The sequence below is a fragment of the Amia ocellicauda genome, chromosome 14, assembly GCF_036373705.1.
Source record: "Amia ocellicauda isolate fAmiCal2 chromosome 14, fAmiCal2.hap1, whole genome shotgun sequence".
Taxonomy (NCBI): Eukaryota; Metazoa; Chordata; class Actinopteri; order Amiiformes; family Amiidae; genus Amia; species Amia ocellicauda.
Window position 1 is genome coordinate 5,133,522 of NC_089863.1, and position 20,241 is coordinate 5,153,762.

Consider the following 20,241-nt stretch of genomic DNA (forward strand, 5'->3'; position numbering starts at 1 on the left):
GACTATTAAAACACCTGTGTTTACAGACATGACTTTCCAGAAGAACTGAGTGACTGATACATGAAACTACTGTATCTTCAAAAAAGTTAACTGCTACATATTCCTAGAACAAGACCCGCTTACGACTTTTGTCTTTACCTGAACTGAGAAGACAATTATTCTATTTTTCCAGAAGCACAAGCATGTCAATGAGCCCGTGGGTGAGACGTCTCTAGGACTGCAGATCAATCCAGACCTGCACAATTCACAAGAGCACCTGGATGCTGAAATGCAACACAACCTTCTTGCAAAAACAGCGAGGATGGGGTGTTTGGCTTGAGTTTGCACCAGTAAAGTGGAGCCTCTATTTCCTGACACGTCTCATAGACTGTGTACTGCTGTGCAGTGCAGTAAACTACAGTATTGCGCAGTGCAGTGCAGTAGAGTACAGTATTGTGCAGTGAAGTGCAGTAGAGTACAGTATTGTGCAGTGTAGTAGATAGCAGTATTCTGCAGTGCAGTAGCATACAGTATTGTGCAGTGCAGTGCATTAGAGTACAGTAAAGTGCAGTTCATTAGAGTACAGTATTGTGCTGTGCAAATCAGTAGAGTACAGTATTGTGCAGTGAATTGTAGTAGAGTACAGTATTGCACAGTACAGTATTGTGCAGTAAAGTGTAGTAGAGTACAGTATTGCACAGTACAGAATTGTGCAGTAAAGTGTAGTAGAGTACAGTATTGTGCAGTAGAGTACAGTATTGTGCAGTGAAGTGTAGTAGAGAACAGTATTGTCCAGTGAAGTATAGTAGAGTATAGTATTGTGCAGTGAAGTGCAGTAGAGTACAGTATTCTGCAGTTGAGTACAGTATTGTGCAGTGAAGTATAGTAGAGTACAGTATTGTGCAGTGCATTAGAGTACAGTAAAGTGCAGTTCAGTAGAGTACAGCATTGTGCAGTGCAGTGGAGTGCAGTATTGTGCAGTGCAGTAGAGTACAGTATTGTGCAGTGCAGTAGCATACAGTATTGTGCAGTGCAGTGCAGTGGAGTACTGTATTGTGCAGTGCATTTGAGTACAGTAAAGTGCAGTTCAGTAGAGTACAGCATTGTGCAGTGCAGTAGAGTACAGTACTGTTAATGTAAAGTACAGTATTGTGCAGTGTAGTGGATAACAGTATTCTGCAGTGCAGTAGAGTACAGTATTTTGCAGTGTAGTAGATAGCAGTATTGTGCAGTGCAGTAGCATACAGTATTGTGCAGTGCAGTGCATTAGAGTACAGTAAAGTGCAGTGCATTAGAGTACAGTATTGTTAATGTAAAGTACAGTATTGTGCAGTGTAGTGGATAACAGTATTGTGCAGTGCAGTAGAGTACAGTATTGTGCAGTGTAGTAGATAGCAGTATTCTGCAGTGCAGTAGCATACAGTATTGTGCAGTGCAGTGCATTAGAGTACAGTAAAGTGCAGTTCATTAGAGTACAGTATTGTGCTGTGCAAATCAGTAGAGTACAGTATTGTGCAGTGAAGTATAGTAGAGTATAGTATTGTGGAGTGAAGTGCAGTAGAGTACAGTATTCTGCAGTTGAGTACAGTATTGTGCAGTGAAGTATAGTAGAGTACAGTATTGCACAGTAGAGTACAGTATTGTGCAGTGCATTAGAGTACAGTAAAGTGCAGTTCAGTAGAGTACAGCATTGTGCAATGCAGTGGAGTGCAGTATTGTGCAGTGCAGTAGAGTACAGTATTGTGCAGTGCAGTAGCATACAGTATTGTGCAGTGCAGTGCAGTGGAGTACTGTATTGTGCAGTGCATTAGAGTACAGTAAAGTGCAGTTCAGTAGAGTACAGCATTGTGCAGTGCAGTAGAGTACAGTACTGTTAATGTAAAGTACAGTATTGTGCAGTGTAGTGGATAACAGTATTCTGCAGTGCAGTAGAGTACAGTATTTTGCAGTGTAGTAGATAGCAGTATTGTGCAGTGCAGTAGCATACAGTATTGTGCAGTGCAGTGCATTAGAGTACAGTAAAGTGCAGTGCATTAGAGTACAGTATTGTTAATGTAAAGTACAGTATTGTGCAGTGTAGTGGATAACAGTATTGTGCAGTGCAGTAGAGTACAGTATTGTGCAGTGTAGTAGATAGCAGTATTCTGCAGTGCAGTAGCATACAGTATTGTGCAGTGCAGTGCATTAGAGTACAGTAAAGTTCAGTGCATTACAGTACAGTATAGTGCTGTGCAATGCAGTAGAGTACAGTATTGTGCAGTGAAGTGTAGTAGAGTACAGTATTGCACAGTACATTATTGTGCAGTAAAGTGTAGTAAAGTACAGTATTGTGCAATAGAGTACAGTATTGTGCTGTGCAATGCAGTAGAGTACAGTATTGTGCAGTGGAGTGTAGTAGAGTACAATATTGCACAGTACAGTATTGTGCAGTAAAGTGTAGTAGAGTACAGTATTGGACAGCACAGTATTGTGCAGTAAAGTGTAGTAAAGTACAGTATTGTGCAGTAGAGTACAGTATTGTCCAGTGAAGTATAGTAGAGTATAGTATTGTGCAGTGAAGTGCAGTAGAGTACAGTATTGTGCAGTAGAGTACAGTAATGTGCAGTGAAGTATAGTAGAGTACAGTATTGCACAGTAGAGTACAGTATTGTGCAGTGCATTAGAGTACAGTAAAGTGCAGTGCAGTAGAGTACAGCATTGTGCAGTACAGTGGAGTGCAGTATTGTGCAGTGCAGTAGAGTACAGTATTGTGCAGTGCAGTAGCATACAGTATTGTGCAGTGCAGTGCAGTAGAGTACAGTGAAGTGCAGTGCATTAGAGTACAGTACTGTTAATGTAAAGTTCAGTATTGTGCAGTGTAGTGGATAACAGTATTCTGCAGTGAAGTAGAGTACAGTATTGTGCAGTGTAGTAGATAGCAGTATTGTGCAGTGCAGTAGCATACAGTATTGTGCAGTGCAGTGCATTAGAGTACAGGAAAGTGCAGTGCATTAGAGTACAGTATTGTTAATGTAAAGTACAGTATTGTGCAGTGTAGTGGATAACAGTATTCTGCAGTGCAGTACAGTACAGTATTTTGCAGTGTAGTAGATAGCAGTATTCTGCAGTGCAGTAGCATACAGTATTGTGCAGTGCATTTGCGTACAGTAAACTGCAGTTCAGTAGAGTACAGTATTGTACAGTGCAGTGGAGTACAGTATTGTGCAGTGCAGTGCAGTAGAGAACAGTATTGTGCAGTAGAGTACAGTATTGTGCAGTGCATTAGAGTACAGTAAAGTGCAGTTCAGTAGAGTACAGCATTGTACAGTGCAGTGGAGTACAGTATTGTGCAGTGCAGTGCAGTAGAGAACAGTATTGTGCAGTTCAGTAGAGTAAAGTATTGCACAGTGCAGAAGAGTACAGTATTATCCTGTGCAGTGCAGAAAAGTATAGTATTGTTAATGTAAAGTGTAGTGGATAACAGTATTCTGCAGTGCAGCAGAGTACAGTATTGTGCAGTGCAGTGCAGTAGAGTACAGTATTGTGCAGTGCAGTAGCATACAGTATTGTGCAGTGCAGTGCAGTAGAGTACAGTATTGTGCAGTGCAGTAGCATACAGTATTGTGCAGTGCAGTGCATTAGAGTACAGTATTCTGCAGTGCAGTGCATTAGAGTACAGTATTCTGCAGTGCATTAGAGTACAGTATTGTGCAGTGCAGTGCAGTAGAGTACAGTACTGTGCAGTGCAGTGCATTACAGTACAGTGAAGTGCAGTGCATTAGAGTACAGTATTGTTAATGTAAAGTACAGTATTGTGCAGTGTAGTGGATAACAGTATTCTGCAGTGCAGTAGAGTACAGTATTTTGCAGTGTAGTAGATAGCAGTATTCTGCAGTGCAGTAGCATACAGTATTGTGCAGTGCAGTGCATTGGAGTACAGTAAAGTGCAGTTCAGTAGAGTACAGTATTGTGCTGTGCAATGCAGTAGAGTACAGTATTGTGCAGTGAAATGTAGTAGAGTACAGTATTGTGCAGTAGAGTACAGTATTGTGCAGTACAGTATTGTGCAGTAATGTGTAGTAAAGTACAGTATTGTGCAGTAGAGTACAGTATTGTCCAGTGAAGTATAGTAGAGTATAGTATTGTGCAGTGAAGTGCAGAAGAGTACAGTATTGTGCAGTAGACTACAGTATTGTGCAGTGAAGTATAGTAGAGTACAGTATTGTGCAGTGAAGTGCAGTAGAGTACAGTAGTATGCAGTAGAGTACAGTATTGTGCAGTGAAATGTAGTAGAGTACAGTATTGCACAGTACAGTATTGTGCAGTGAAGTGTAGTAAAGTACAGTATTGCACAGTAGAGTACAGTATTGTGCAGTGAAGTATAGTAGAGTACAGTATTGCACAGTAGAGTACAGTATTGTGCAGTGAAGTGTAGTAGAGTACAGTATTGTGCAGTAGAGTACAGTATTGTGCAGTGAAATGTAGTAGAGTACAGTATTGCACAGTACAGTATTGTGCAGTGAAGTGTAGTAAAGTACAGTATTGCACAGTAGAGTACAGTATTGTGCAGTGAAGTGCAGTAGAGTACAGTATTGTGCAGTAGAGTACAGTATTGTGCAGTGAAGTGTAGTAGAGTACAGTATTGTGCAGTAGAGTACAGTATTGTGCATTGAAGTGTAGTAGAGTACAGTATGGCACAGTGGAGTACAGTATTGTGCAGTGAAGTGCAGTAGAGTACAGTATTGTGCAGTGAAGTGCAGTAGAGTACAGTATTGTGCAGTGAAGTGTAGTAGAGTACAGTATTGTGCAGTAGAGTACAGTATTGTGCATTGAAGTGTAGTAGAGTACAGTATGGCACAGTGGAGTACAGTATTGTGCAGTGAAGTGCAGTTGAGTACAGTATTGTGCAGTGAAGTGCAGTAGAGTACAGTATTGTGCAGTGAAGTGCAGTAGAGTACAGTATTGTGCAGTAGAGTACAGTATTGTGCAGTGAAGTGTAGTAGAGTACAGTATTGTGCAGTGCTGTACTGGACTGTGTCTCTGCAGGACCAGGATTCAGCTTCTAAACAGGCCCTTCTGTAACCTCCCTCAAACCCTGTGGAGTCAATATAACACACAGACACACAGCTGGCATAAAAACAGAGTTTATTTGTGATTAGTACATGGTATAGCTGTTATTAAATGCTTTTTAAGAAATTTATACCAGATAAATAATATTAATAAACACAATAACATCAAGAATCATCATCATCATCTTCATCTTCACCACACAACAGCTGGTTTAAGTGTTGAAGGCACAATTCATGATCAAAGATTCATTTTTAAGACAGTGGATTCATGCAGCCAGAAGCCCCAGATCAAGCGCTGATGTCAGTGACTGAGAGGCTCCTGGAATCAGCACATCTACAGTGTGATGAGGAGGGGGTTTGTGTTCAGCTTGTTCTTGTATAGTCAGTGTAATTGTACATGTTTAGCAGAGTTTGGCAGTGATTCCCTACAGAGGTTTCTCAGTCCTGCACTGTGCTTTACTGCGCTAGAGCAGAGCAATACCATGAAATGAGAAATATTCCTTAGGCATGTTTACTGCAGCGCACTAGTCTGTGGAGCAGTAATGGAGCGGCGCAGTACAGCACAGTGATGGTGTGTTGAGCCCATAGGAACCACAGAGTCAAAGACTGACCATGGTAATCGTTTATACACAACACAATAATAATAATCATAATAATCATAATAATCATAATAATAATTATCATAATAATAATAATCATAATATTGATGTCCTTCTACAGAGTCTCATTATGGAGATGAGATGGATTGTCTTGGGATCATTTTAGCAGGTAGGGGCTCGAGAAAAGTATTTAACATGGATTTGTTTATTGACAATAATATATCAAAGAGATCTGAACTTGGCTGACTTCTTGAAGTCGTGTTGCTCTGTCTCTATTTCACTCTGCCTCTCTCTCTCTCCCTCTTCTTTCCCAGTCTCCCCAGTTCTTGCTGCTATGCCAGTGAGAGTGGGGGATGCTGTGTTGTAATGGGACGGCCTACAGATGGATTCCAGTAGACTAGAGACATGTCTTATGGGAGACCGCAGATAAAAGTGTCTATGAGTGTGGAGATGGATCCATGTTTCCAGGCCGAGGCTTCGAGGGCAGTCCCAGAGTTGGGCCTGTTGTTCCGGAAAAAGCCCCTCACAACTGGGGCGCCAGACAGCTGTGACATGGGGCTGCAGTACATCAGGGCTCACTGGGGCGTTAGTGCTGGGGCTTGGTTGAACTGCTGATGCAGGATCGGTAGGTGGTATGGCAGTGTCAGAGGAGCCGAGACGCCTAGGGGGATGCTCTATGTCTGCTGGGGATCGCGGGCTTGGTGGCATGCTGTCAATGGTGGAAGGAATGAGGCTCCTCGTCACTTGATTGTGCCACCTGGTACAATACTTGACGTCCCCTGGTGGTGACATGGCCAGGTCAGCAACCCCCGGAATCCTCAGGGTTCCCGTCAGCAGGTCTAGTTGACTCCAGTGTCTCTGAGAAAATCCAATCCCAGAATACACGGATCCTGTACGGTGGCCACCCAGACAGGATGGCAAACAGTCTGCCCGTCTAGAGAGATCTCCAACATAGCACGGCCATGCATGGGGGCTAACTCTCCTGTTACTGTCCTCATGTGGACCGTGGTGGCCTCCAGGGAGATCCCTCTTGACAGAACATCAGGTCTCACCAGTGTGACAGTGGAACCTGTATCCACCAAGGCGATGCAAGGAACTCCCTCCACCTGTACAGGAACGTGGCAGAAGTCCCCCACAGTTGTTCGGACCACCACGACACTGCGGCCTCGTTGTTGGAACTGGGGATGAAAGGGGGCGGCAAATGGGGACAGGCTAGGGGGTCGGCAGACTGGTCCAGTTGGCACGCCGACAGGTGGCATTGACGGCAGGCAGGCGGCAACAGTACGGGGCACTGGTGATTGCATGTTGTGGCTAACAGGCATCAATGCTGTTGCTGTAGTCGTGGCGGCTTGCTGGGGGTTTGGATGCTCAGCTCCAGCTGGCGACAACTGCAGGGTCGGCGGCAGCGTCTCTACGCGGGCCCTCCCTCGCTTCCTGATCGTGAAGGTAGGTTGGTGGGCCTCGCTTTGCAGTTGGGCGATGGGCAGTCACGGCGGATGTGTCCGGGAATCCCACATCCCCAGCAAAGGCGTAACTGGGAACTTGGGCCTCCCGGGCCCCTGACCTGGAGGGCTCTCAGCACGGCCACAACCTCAGGGGCCATTGGTGGCACTTCAGTAACTTCTGTCTGTCTTGCGGTTGGCTGGCGGGCTGTGGCAGCACTCTCCTCGATCACTTCTTCCCACTCTTGAGCCATGCGCAGTGCGGTGGCCAGAGAAGTAGGTCGCTGTAGATGTAAGTGCTTTCTCAATTCGCCCGCGCCCAGTGCTTCAATAAATTGCAAACGGGCCTTGCTCTGTCCGGCTGGATGTGGCATAAGCCCTCTGGCTCTCCCTCTCCGGGTTAGAGGCTAGTTTGGCAAGGCCGTCCCCTGGCAAGCGTGTGCGGTGCCTCAGACGCAACACACTTTCTCTCCTGCTGACTAGCGCACTTCCTCCTCCCGCTCCTCAAAACTCCTCCCCCACGGACACTTTCTTCCCCCTCTCTCCCTCCTCCCGTGTGCGCACACTAATGCTGTCCCCCCTGCTGCCCCTCCTCCTACAATATATACACATATGTGTGTTCTATGGCTCTGTAAGTGTAAGTGGAGAACGTGTAATGATGGGGGTGAATTGACGCGGGGACGAATTATCGCGGAGACGAATCGTCGGGGACGAATTGATGTGCTCCCGCTTTGTACAATACAGACACACACTGCGCTGTGAACAGCATCACACAATGAAACACACACTGTGCTTTGAACTGGAAAATGAACAATAACAGCCATAGAGTTAGCTTCCTGCTGCACACTTTCACTGTTTCATTTCATTTCATACAATTTAAAATAGTATTACCAAAGTACAATACTTTAAGTTATTGATGTCTGCATATTAACACATTAATTATAATGTTTACTAACAATGAAACACATACAATGTTATATATTGTATCCATTATTATTACAGTTTTTTGCAATTGCTTACACACTGAAAGTGAATGCTTAGACAAGAGCATCAAAACCTTAACTTTTGTAACCATGCCTTAAACAAATGCACCAAAAGTACAAACACATTTTCTGCTTTGCACTTTGTTTGCAATTCTGCAACACACTTGCAAAACACTACACACTGTTTCTTACATTAGACACTTCATTCAAGAATGAAAACTCTTGCAATCATTGGGAAAACACTTCTATTCAAAATGCAAAACATACCTGAATTTGGCAACACCCACACACACACATGAAAACACAGTAATTGAACACCAATTAGTCTGAGGCTTAGCACTACAAATATACCTCAGGTAAGCTCACCTGTTTTGTGAGAACTTTGCAAACATGGAGGCAGTGAGAGCGAGAGGAAGAGGAAGAGGAAGAGGAAGAGAGAGAGAGAGAGAGACGAGGACGAGAAGAACAAAGAAGGGGACCAGGCAATAGACGGAGACATATTTCCGACGACATTAGGGCCACCTTGGTGGACCATGTCATAAATCATGGCCTGACGATGAGGGAGGCTGGGCAGAGAGTCCAACCCAACCTGAGTCGCTACACGGTAGCATCCATAATACGGACATTTAGACTGGAGAACAGGTACGTCTTCAACTCTCTACACTGGACTGTACCTGTGTAACTGTTGCACATCATTCTGAATCACAGTACAATACATCTTGCGTCAACACCAACTTGCGATGAAGCAGCTGTACAGCGTTCCATTTGAGAGGAACAGCGATAGAGTCAAAGACCTTCGCTATGACTATGTGCAAGTAAGTGTCACTGTGCTATACTGTAATACAGTAATGGCAGTAGATTGTGTCCTACTGGCACTGCATAGATACATTCAGACAAAGAAGGGGGTTTGTCTGTGGGGGCATCTGCCTTGCCTGTAGCTTGTACTTTTGACAGAATGTGTCTGACCCAACCCACCCCCCTCCTTGTGTGAAAATGTAGACATTGTAGTAATGTGTTTTGAGTTACACCATATTCACGGTACAGTGCATGCATTTTCTGTTACAGACAGTCCTGGACTTTGATGCAGCTGCACAGCCTCATGAGTTCATTTTCATTGATGAAGCTGGATTCAATCTAGCTAAAACCAGGCGTCGGGACCGAAATGTTATAGGACAAAGAGCCATTGTGAATGTCCCTGGGCAGCGCGGGGGAAATATCACCTTGTGTGCTGCCATTAGTCTGCAAGGAGTTCTCCATCACCATGCCACCCTAGATCCCTACAATACTGACCACATAATCACATTTCTGGATGTACTGCATAATGCAGGTGTACAGGACAGACCAGAGCAGCCCAGGTTTGTTGTCATCTGGGATAATGTTAGTTTCCACCGGGCTGCTCTTCCGCAACAAGTGTGTAAGCAATCGCAAAAAACTGTAACATGCAAATCAATTAAAAACTTTTTTGAAATGCGTTTTTCTGGATTTTTTTGTTGTTATTCTGTCTCTCACTGTTAAAATACACCTACCATTAAAATTATAGACTGATCATTTCTTTGTCAGTGGGCAAACGTACAAAATCAGCAGGGGATCAAATACTTTTTCCCTCACTGTATATGTAATGTTCAATTGCTCTGGCAACACAAATTTGATTGTCATGCCAATAAGATCATTACATTGAAATTGAATTGAGAGAGTCCGCATGTCTAATATATGCGCTCTGTTCTTTCTATCCATTGAAAATTGAGTAATGTTTACTGTTTCATCATTTCATTTTTATAATTTCACTCAGCTCTTTTTGCCATTAACGTAATTTGTTTCTCTCCTTCACTTGTCATAGCGTCTGTGTTCTGTTATTCACTGTGAGATCTGATAATCAAATTTGCAGCCAAATAGATTGAGTTGCCCTAAAATGTGACTCTTTTTCCTAATAACGTGGCAGGCACAGGTGTCAATAACTCTATCTAGAACAAGCTCCAATTGACAAATCCCATTTGCTGTTTTTTTAGACACCATGTTATAATAAAATCCTATTTGGTGGCAGGTAAGGGGTGAACTTGGACTGTCCAGTTAAAGAAACGAGAAAACACCCTCACAGCCAGACAGCTATCTGGTTTAGTATGCCAGTATGCCAGCAAGCCACTGTACACACTCTTCTGTATAGGGCTGTCTTCAAAGGTTCGAACGTTCCCAAGGTTTGTTCGGTCTCCAGACATTCGGACGTTGTAACAAACCTTTTAAGACTCGTCACCTGACAATCACATAGATTTATTTTCTCTTGTTGACAGAAATTGACAATGTTTGAATACTGTAGCGCCACCGCACCAAACAAAGGGTTAATGGGGTAAAGGCGGTGCGGTGGGGAGGGAGAGGCATAAAAGGTGAAGGGAGGTGGAAGAGCCACTGAGTTTGAGTGTGTTCAGTCCCTGAGACCTGTGTGTGCTGCAGTAATAATAAATACAATGATTGGTTGTTGATCCACACTTCACATGTCCCACTATCTAAATTAAAATATATCATTTGTATACTGCCAATTACTCAAATAAATGTGGCTGGATATATATATATATAAGTTTGAAACCGTCATAAAAAGGCCCTCAATTGCCACTGTCGTGTCAGCAGGCAATTTTCCTAATTTTAAACAATGTCTTTTGAAAATATACGATTACACTTTTAAAGAAATATATATATACACCGATCAGCCATAACATTATGACCACCTGCCTAATATTGTGTAGGTCTCCCTTTTGCCGACAAAACAGCCCTGACCCGTCGAGGCATGGACTCCACTAGACCTCTGAAGGTGTGCTGTGGTATCTGGCACCAAGACGTCAGCAGCAGATCCTGTAAGTCCTGTAAGTTGCGAGGTGGGGCCTCCATGGATCGGACTTGTTTGTCCAGCACATCCCACAGATGCTCGATTGGATTGAGATCTGGGGAATTTGGAGGCCAAGTCAACACCTTGAACCCGTGATTCAGGTCACCTTCTTCCATTGCTCCGTGGTCCAGTTCTGATGCTCACGTGCCCATTGTAGGCGCTTTCGGCAGTGGACAGGCGTCAGCATGGGCACCCTGACTGGTCTGTGGCTACGCAGCCCCATACGCAACAAACTGCGATGCACTGTGTGTTCTGACACCTTTCTATCAGAACCAGCATTAACTTGTTCAGCAATTTGAGCTACAGTAGCTCGTCTGTTGGATCGGACCACACGGGCCAGCCTTCGCTCCCCATGTGCATCAGTGAGCCTTGGCCGCCCATGACCCTGTCTCCGGTTCACCGCTTTTCCTTCCTTGGACCACTTTTGATAGGTACTGACCACTGCAGACCGGGAACACCCCACAAGAGCTGCAGTTTTGGAGATGCTCTGACCCAGTCGTTTAGCATCACAATTTAGTCCTTGTCAAAGTCGCTCAGATCCTTATGCTGCCCATTTTTCCTGCTTCTAACACATCAAATTTGAAGACAAAATGTTCACTTGCTGCCTAATACATCCCACCCACTGACAGGTGCCATGATAACGAGATTATCAGTGTTATTCACTTCACCTGTCAGTTGTCTTAATGTTATGGCCGATCGGTGTATATATATTGTATGTAAATTGGCATAACACCGATTTTTGCAAGTAAAATTACATTTTAAGATTCAAAATAGAGATGAATCCATACATTTTGTTTCCTTAAAAGGGCGCTTTAATTCATAACCAGTCCCGATTTGTACATGTGATTAACACAATTTGGTGCAAAGACATACTGTTTTGAATTCATGAGGAACATACAGGACAAAACAAACCCTTAATATGTATTAATCGTAATTATGAACCCTCTTACTTGCTCACCAGGGGGTTTTGAAAAATATGAATTAATTTGTGAAGACATGATTTATACATATGGTCACCTTCATTCATAATATATTGAACCTACTGAATCGATTCATATTTTACATTATTTACGTATTGTACCTTTTTTTAATTACTTTCCGCTGAATATATTCTTTGTTTTACTGCACTCTGTAAAGTCAAATACTTAAATGCAAAATACGGACATTTCCCTTCGCAATACATAAAGACCCAAAGAAATACGTACATATATATCCAAATTAATTTCACATAAGAGATGTATGGCGTGTTTTGTTGACCCAGGCCCTGGACTTTGACCCCGACCGGCCCGCCGACGCGCACACGTTCACACGGCAGCCCCCAATAACACACCTGCGCATCACAGCTACTGTAGGACGCTAAAGCTGAGGGACACCAATCTACATTGGTAGGGAATGGAGTCTGTTATATTATTAGAGGAGAGATTATGTACGTTCCTTTGTTATTACATGCATTTATTTAAAACAATCATAAGAGTGTAAAAAGTGCTCATGCGAGTTCAACATAATAAAAAACGCTTTTAGCTCATGCTTTCATCAGTGCTTGGATAGTGCTGCTCACAAAATACGATTTAGTACATTCAACGCTGTAATTATTGTAATTATATATTGTTATATTAACAATAAAATATTGAAAATGTGGGACCTCAGGGAGATTGAGGGGAGCAGCGTTGTGGGGGACAGCAGCCAGGCAGTTTTAAACAGCTTATTTTCGTTCGTTTAAACAATCCAAATAAAAGGAATTTTAAAAAGATGTTAACATGCACACAAAGACACAAACAACCAGTGACCAATGCAGGCGAGAGGAGGCAGTAAGGGTTTAACACAAAGACCTCGATGATTTCGTTTTCTATTCCCACTCCCATGCACTGTCCTGCTAGTGGCCGTCCCCTCACCGGGGCACAGGGCCTTCACATAGTCTGAAGTTCAATTTCCCAATGAAACTGCTTTGCACGTCCCTGGGACTGGAGGTGAAAAACATGAAAATAATGAAAGGAAACACTGGAAAACCATGCAGTGGGCTGACCATTACAATAGGATATACAACAACATTTCACAAAAACAAAGACAAAATCAACATAGTGTTAAATTAAAATACTCTCTCTGAGTAAACTACAGTTTACTTTCCATAGATCTAAAATGCAACCGAAATGCGCGCAGTTTCTTATGCTGTTGCTGTTCAATATTAATGGGCCAATGATAACCCAAGCTTTGCGATGAGTGGTAAAACACACAGTTAATTAATGGGCTATATAAAAAAAATACAATAATTACAATATCAAAAAATACACGATTACCGACAATATTGAATAGGGTCATTCAAAGAAAATTAAGTTACTGTCAAAATAATTCCGCAACAATTCACTTACGATTACGGGACATGTTACAGTTTTTTACGATTGCTTACACACTAAAACTATGGCCAGATCCAGCTAGGCGAAGAGATGATGCTTAGGGTTTTTTTTTCATTCATGCTTTCTGTTTTGTCTCTACAGATGTTTTTGCTGTGTTTATGTACTATATTCTGTTCAGAATATGTTCTGTTCTGATTGTCAGTGCAAAATGCAACATTTGGAAATGCATGGATGTATTGACTGATGTGGAGAGAAATACATATTTTCAGTGTGCAGTACTGGACTTGTGTGTTGTGTTTGGTCAATATATTCATGTCCTTTACTCTAACAATATCTCTGAAAAATCAAACCCAGACTATATCTTTATAAAAGCAGAAATGTTTAAAGTGTTTTAGATTGAGCACAGCAGTGTGAAACTGGTTGAAACAGAATCCGATTGCATGAATCGTGTGGGCCATACAGTGATAGAATTGGGTTTTTATAAATTATTGTATAGTTTTGAATGAAGGGTTTCATTTTGCAAAAAGATCTGAGGTGTTCTGCTATTGTGTGTGTGGTTGTGTGAATTGTGTGTAGTGTTTTGACAAAATCATGCTTAAGCAATTGTAAAAAAACTGTAATACTTATTGACTGGCCTGTGGCAGCATTTAAAAATAACACTGAGACAGGTTCTGATCGTAGTGTTTTACATCCGTGTGATATTGGTTGTGACTGAGTTCTATTCATTGGTTGTATATACGTGTCATTGGCATGCAGAGTTTCATTTTGAGCACAGAGCACATGATTTTCATTGGAGTGTTTAGTTTTGCAAGATTTCTGTGGGGTTTAGGGAAACTGGCCAACACGTTTGTGTTTTGTGTATAGAGTTTTGAATACATGAGATGTAGTTGCAGGAAATGTGTGTTAACAACTGGGAAAATGGTACAGCTAAAAAAATATATGTTTTTTGACCATGTTCAAACTATTTCTATAGTCAAGCTAAGAACCTTTTAGATACATTTTTATTCGCATTAGACTTGTTGCTTCACATAGACAACTATGGTTGATTTTGTTTTTTTAAGAAATCCGCACCACTACAACACTTCATATTTCTTCCCTGTGGTGAAGAGAGAGTTATTTGTATAAAATGTTCTCACTCATCCTCCCTGCCTCACACGGCCTGACCTCTTCAAAAGCATATTCCTAAACTGCTTGCAAAACAAACACTGACACAGACATTTCTCTTAATAACTTGCAAAACATACTACTAAAAATACTAATTACTGTAAAAGTCAGATAATATCAATATCAGCAGAACCAGTCTTGCTTCTCAAGCAGTAACTTTCCACCCTTTCAAACATTTATCCCCCCGTCCCCCCCGACATTTTTCACATAAATAAGATGCCTCGCACTACAGAGTCACACTGTCGCTCCGAGCTGCCCATCCCTTCTGTCCAGCGATCGACTGTCTCCACACTGGGTGAGTCTTTCTGTGCAATTGAGCACTTGTGGGGCTGCCAGTGGGATCTCAAGAGCAGATCATTAATGTATGTTATTAATATATCATTAACATGTAGGAACATTTTTAAAAGCAACCAACGTAATTCAGCAAAAGGAAAGTTTATGTTACCAAGGAGAGAAGGGTCAGATTATGAGAGCAGCTCTCACAATACCAATAGCGTCTCTGAGTTTTACATTGACACACATACAGTATACATGCAGTGGGTACCTCTGACTCTGCAAACTCCACAAAATAACCATCTGTGTCACAAGGAAGTAACAAACAAAGTTAAAAGATAAACCGGTCTCAAATTATGTTTTTATACTGCTCACAGGGACCTCCAGTAACAATCTACACAATAGGACATAAGAACATAAGAAAGTTTACAATCGAGAGGAGGCCATTCGACCCATCGTGCTCGTTTGGTGTCCATTAATAACTAAGTGAACCAAGGATCCTATCCAGTCTGTTTTTAAATGTTCCCAAATTTTGAGCTTCTACCACATCACTGGGGAGTTTATTCAGATTGTGACGCCTCTCTGTGTGAAGAAGTGTCTCCTGTTTTCTGTCTTGAATGCCTTGAAGCCCAATCTGGTTTGATGTGGTCGATGCCTTTCATGATTTTGAAGACCTGGATCAAGTCCCCACATAGTCTCCTCTGTTCCAGGGTGAAAAGGTTCAGTTCCTCAGTCTCTCAGTAGGACTTTCCCTTCAGACCTGGAATAAGTCTGGTTGCTCTCCTCTGAACTGCCTCTAGAGCAGCGATATCTTTCTTGAAGTGTGGAGCCCAGAACTGTCCACAGTATCCAGATGAGCTGTAACTAGTGCATTGTACAGTCTGAACATCACTGCCCTTGTTCTCAATTCTACACTTTTGACAATATACCCTAGCTTTCTGTTTGCCTTTTCTATTGCTTCCCCACATTGTGTGGATGGAGAAAGTGAGGAGTCCACATAGACTCCTAGGTCTTTCTCATGCGATACTTTATCTAGTTCTATTCCTCCCATAGTTTAATTAAAGTGGATATTATTGTTACCTGCATGTAATACCTTGCAATTGTCCACATTGAATTTCATCTGCCAGGTGTCGGCCCACAACTGAATATTATCTGAGTCCCTCTGAGTAGCCTGTGCTGCCGAGATTGTATCTGCTGAGCCGCCTATTTTAGTATCATCTGCAAATTTGACAAGTTTGCTAACTATCCCAGAGTCCAGATCATTAATATAGATTAGAAAAAGCACAGGCCCTAGTACTGATCCCTGTGGAACTCCACTAACAACCTCACTCCAGTTAGAAGCGACTCCTCTAATCGACACCCTCTGTTTCCTATACTTCAACCAGTTCATAATCCATCTACTTACGTTACCCTGAATGCCTACAGCTTCCAATTTGAGGATCAGTCTTTGGTGTGGAACCTTATCAAAAGCTTTTTGAAAATCTAAGTATATCATATCATATGCTTTCTCATTTCAATTGTGGATAATAAGAACAGAACAATGTAGTAATCTATTATGTATTCTGTATCAGTAATCGGTTACATAGTGCATTCATTCTGAATAAAGAATTGTAGATTCCCTCCCAACCACAGTGTGCTTTTTCTAATAGAATATAATTGATTGATGTCATCATCAGGGCAAGTACATCGTGTCACACAAACAATGCATTCTGTTCCCTGAGCAGCACATTCAGTAATATCAATTTGATTAGTAAAGTAGGCTACCATGTCTCTGACCAAAAGTGCCTCCACAGGCAGCCCTTTGAGGAGATAATACTGACATTCATGTTGGCACACATGAGGCTTGTGTATGAGACACCTGACAGGCAATTAGACTTCTTCACACAGAGAGCTGGTACAATCTGGCCGACGTGGACAATTTGGGAACATTGCTAAATAGACTGGACTGAGTTTTTAATGGACACCACAGGAGCACGATGGGTCGAATGGCCTCCTCTCATTCGTAACCTCTCTCATGTTCTAATGATCTGAAAAGTCAAAAATATAGATATGGCACGGTCTCAAACTAGAGAGGACAAAATTACGGGGATTGAACCATTTCATTAAGCTTTCATATTATTTGCAAATCATGTGCAAGAGAACACTACCACCGCCAGAAATGTACTGATGATCATCAGCTGATTACAAAATATAATGTTACACCATCAGAGAGAACACTCTCCAGAAGTGACCATAAAAAAATGCAAAAACAGGGATTCAGGTGAAAGTTTGAAATCATTTCTCACACCAGTATTTCAATAAGAGCATCTTTAAAAGGATTATATTTTGTTGAGATCTGCACAGCAATATTCAATTTTCCTTTTACTATAAAAATCGCAGGATGGAAAGGACCATTCAAGTCTGAATCTGCAGCTGTAATGATACTCAGCTTCCACTCAATATTGTGATGTTCTTGTATGAGGTGGCAGTCTGGTGGATTGCACAGTCCCTGTCTTCACTCAATACAGGGGAAGCTCTACAGTTTTCTAGGCTGAATCAATATGATTGTAACAGGGAGCAGCACACGCAGGGCTCGGATGAGCCGACAGGCTTGTGTTTATTCAGCACCTTTGAAACGACTGAAAATAAAGCAAACTATAAAAAGAAATGCAAATAAACGGACACAGGAAAGATGTTCAGGCGCTCCAAGACTCAGGGGTCTGGGGTCTCCCTGAAAGACAGACCGGTCACAATGCTGAACAGACTCTAAAACACACTCTTGATCAATGACTATACTTCATTCATTACACTGCATGAATCGGTGACTTGCAGTTTTTGAAACGGAGTGTCTGAATCATCTGAAGGCCATCTTTGCGTGAATGGGAGTGTGTTGATGCAACATTATGTGACACTGGAGTAACGTCTTCCTCATCTCAATATCCATGATATTCTGTGGTTCGATGATACTTTGCTGCCTGCAGCATTGAGCGAGAGGACATGATTGCACTGTGATAACCACGTGTCGGCTGCTTTGTTAACTTATGCAAAGTATGAAATGACACACCCTGTGACAGTGGGATGAAGGGAGTGAGCTGTGAATTCTCCTGCATAAATAGAGCTGACTGCTCCTCACACCACAACACTGAACCCAGAGACACCATGAAGGCTACGATCATACTGTTCGCCATCGCCGCGCTCTACAGCAGTAAGTGAAACCCACGACAATTCATGGTCAGTCGTTGTGTATTGTGCTGCAATGGACTGAAACACCAGAGGAGTGTTTAACTAGGAACGCAGTGCAGATTAGTCCAAATAACAGCAAATGTGGAGATGACTTTCTAAATGATACAAGGTCTTAAAAATGCAGAGTTTTGAAAGCTGAGGCTGTGGTTTATGTGTCTTTTTTGAAACGCTATACAGATCATCTGTCCAGCATGAAGAAGCCGCCCATTGTGTCTGTGTCAGTCTAGTGCTGTATCGATCCCACACTCGTCTGCTTTACATGCTTTTCTGTTCAGTTTCAGCTGTAGGTGCACTGGCCTACCAGCAGATTACTCCCAAATTATTACGTCAGTAAGAACAGTAAGGTAAGGAGACTTAAAAGTTGACTATTTATGATTATTATGACTATTGAATGTAGATCTTATACTCACACAAGTTCCATGACAGCTCTATCTGCACCAGATGACTTTAACAGGGGTTAATGCAGCTACATACAAAAAGCCATTCACCACAGTTCTCAACTTCACAGCAAAAGGTGTATTTGTGCAAAATGTTGCAATAAAGACAAAAGAAAACTTTTCACCACAGAGACCCCATGAACTGCAAAGCAGGGTTTCAGTTCAGAGTGTGAGAAAAGTTATTGCGTAAAGTCAAGAATAATGTAATGTTACAAACATTCCTAATTTAGCAGATAGGAAAATATCTGCATGATTGTTATTTGTATCAGATACAGGGTTTGCTTTTATAATAATAACCCATGCATTCTGTCTTGTATTTCAGATGTAATTATATAATAGTATATGTTGTATACACACACAAGGGTCACATTTTGGTACAAACATGACAAACTGAAGGACAGTACATTTCTACCATATATGAAAACTGTGTGTTTGTTCCCTCTGGGTTTGTAGTGTAGGAGAGAAATGTGCAAGAGCAACAGATCAGTTAGCAGAGGATCTAATAAACATAGATATTGGTCATTTTTCTTTACATCATATCAAAAACAAAAGGGTCATTTTGAAGATACAAACATTAGCATTTCAGCATCAAGAAAAGATCTGCATGGAGCTCAAAGTGACAAGAGAGTCTTTTTACAGAGAGACAGAGTCACTGGGGGTTCAGGGACCTTGCGTTTCATTATTATAACCTATTTGTCTGTCTTTGTTTTCCTAGCGGTATCCGGCCGAAGTAATCAAGACCATTCCAGCCGTGCTCTATTGACCCAAGAAACTGTAACAGCCTGTATAGTAGGAAGAGTGATGGTGCTGTTTGACTAATAAAATCCCTGTCCACAAAGCTGTGTTTCTGCCTCTCATTACCAGTGCTGAGAGCATCTTGTGTCTGTAAGGAAGGGTGTTGACAATGCAGTGTAACTGCACCTGCAGACCTGGACTCACAACACTGTGCAGCCTGTTCAAACACAAGCAAGGACTTCTGAATTGCCCTCCAGCCTTGGAAAAGCTCGGGCCAATTTGACGTCATAGATTTGCTCTCACTGTTAGAGTGCTGATTGTTGTAGTCTCGGACTTTAACGATTACAGTAGACACACTTTGTATTAGTTGCATATGACTCCCATAGTCTGTGGCATTGACTTGTTGCCTATAAACAATTTGGTTGTTTCAGTCGTAAAGGTTTAAAGTATGGAAACATTTTAATAATTTCTTATCAACATTCACTGTGACTTGATTTGGTACACGGTTTAAATAAAACTTTCAAATTAATGAGTATAACTCCTTAACATTGAAGAGAAGTAGTAGGTTATCTACAAAGGGGGATATTACACGAGCTTCAACGCTGTGGTCACTGAGAGACAGGAGAGGTGGACACACAGAGGACAGTGTGATCAGTGAGAGACAGGAGAGGTGGACACAGAGAGGACAGTGTGGTCACTGAGAGACAGGAGAGGTGGACACAGAGAGGACCGGAGAGACAGGAGATGTGGACACAGAGAGGACCGGTGCTGTGGTCACTGAGAGACAGGAGAGGTGGACACACAGAGGACAGTGTGGTCACTGAGAGACAGGAGATGTGGACACAGAGAGGACCAGGACCACACAGCAATTAAAGTCCAGTATTTGTTACAAGTAAATAAATGAACAGTATTTTAATTGTATTGATATCAAAAGTAAACATTGATAAAGTAGGACAGATCTCATACTGTCCAATACAAACACATTAACAATTATACATGCACAGTATCTGTACTTTGACTATTAAAACACCTGTGTTTACAGACATGTCTTTCCAGAAGAACTGAGTGACTGATACATGAAACTACTGTATCTTCAAAAAGTTAACTGCTACATATTCCTAGAACAAGACCCG

The 20,241-nt window shown here is 42.1% G+C and overlaps 1 long non-coding RNA gene across 1 annotated transcript; it reads left to right on the plus strand.

The window, feature by feature from the left end:
• The first annotated feature begins 17,760 nt into the window (after positions 1-17,760).
• On the plus strand, positions 17,761-19,205 carry LOC136768439 (uncharacterized). Its single transcript, XR_010821975.1, has 3 exons — positions 17,761-17,898; positions 18,212-18,280; positions 19,089-19,205. It is a non-coding gene; the product is annotated as an uncharacterized LOC136768439 (long non-coding RNA).
• The last annotated feature ends 1,036 nt before the right edge of the window (positions 19,206-20,241 follow it).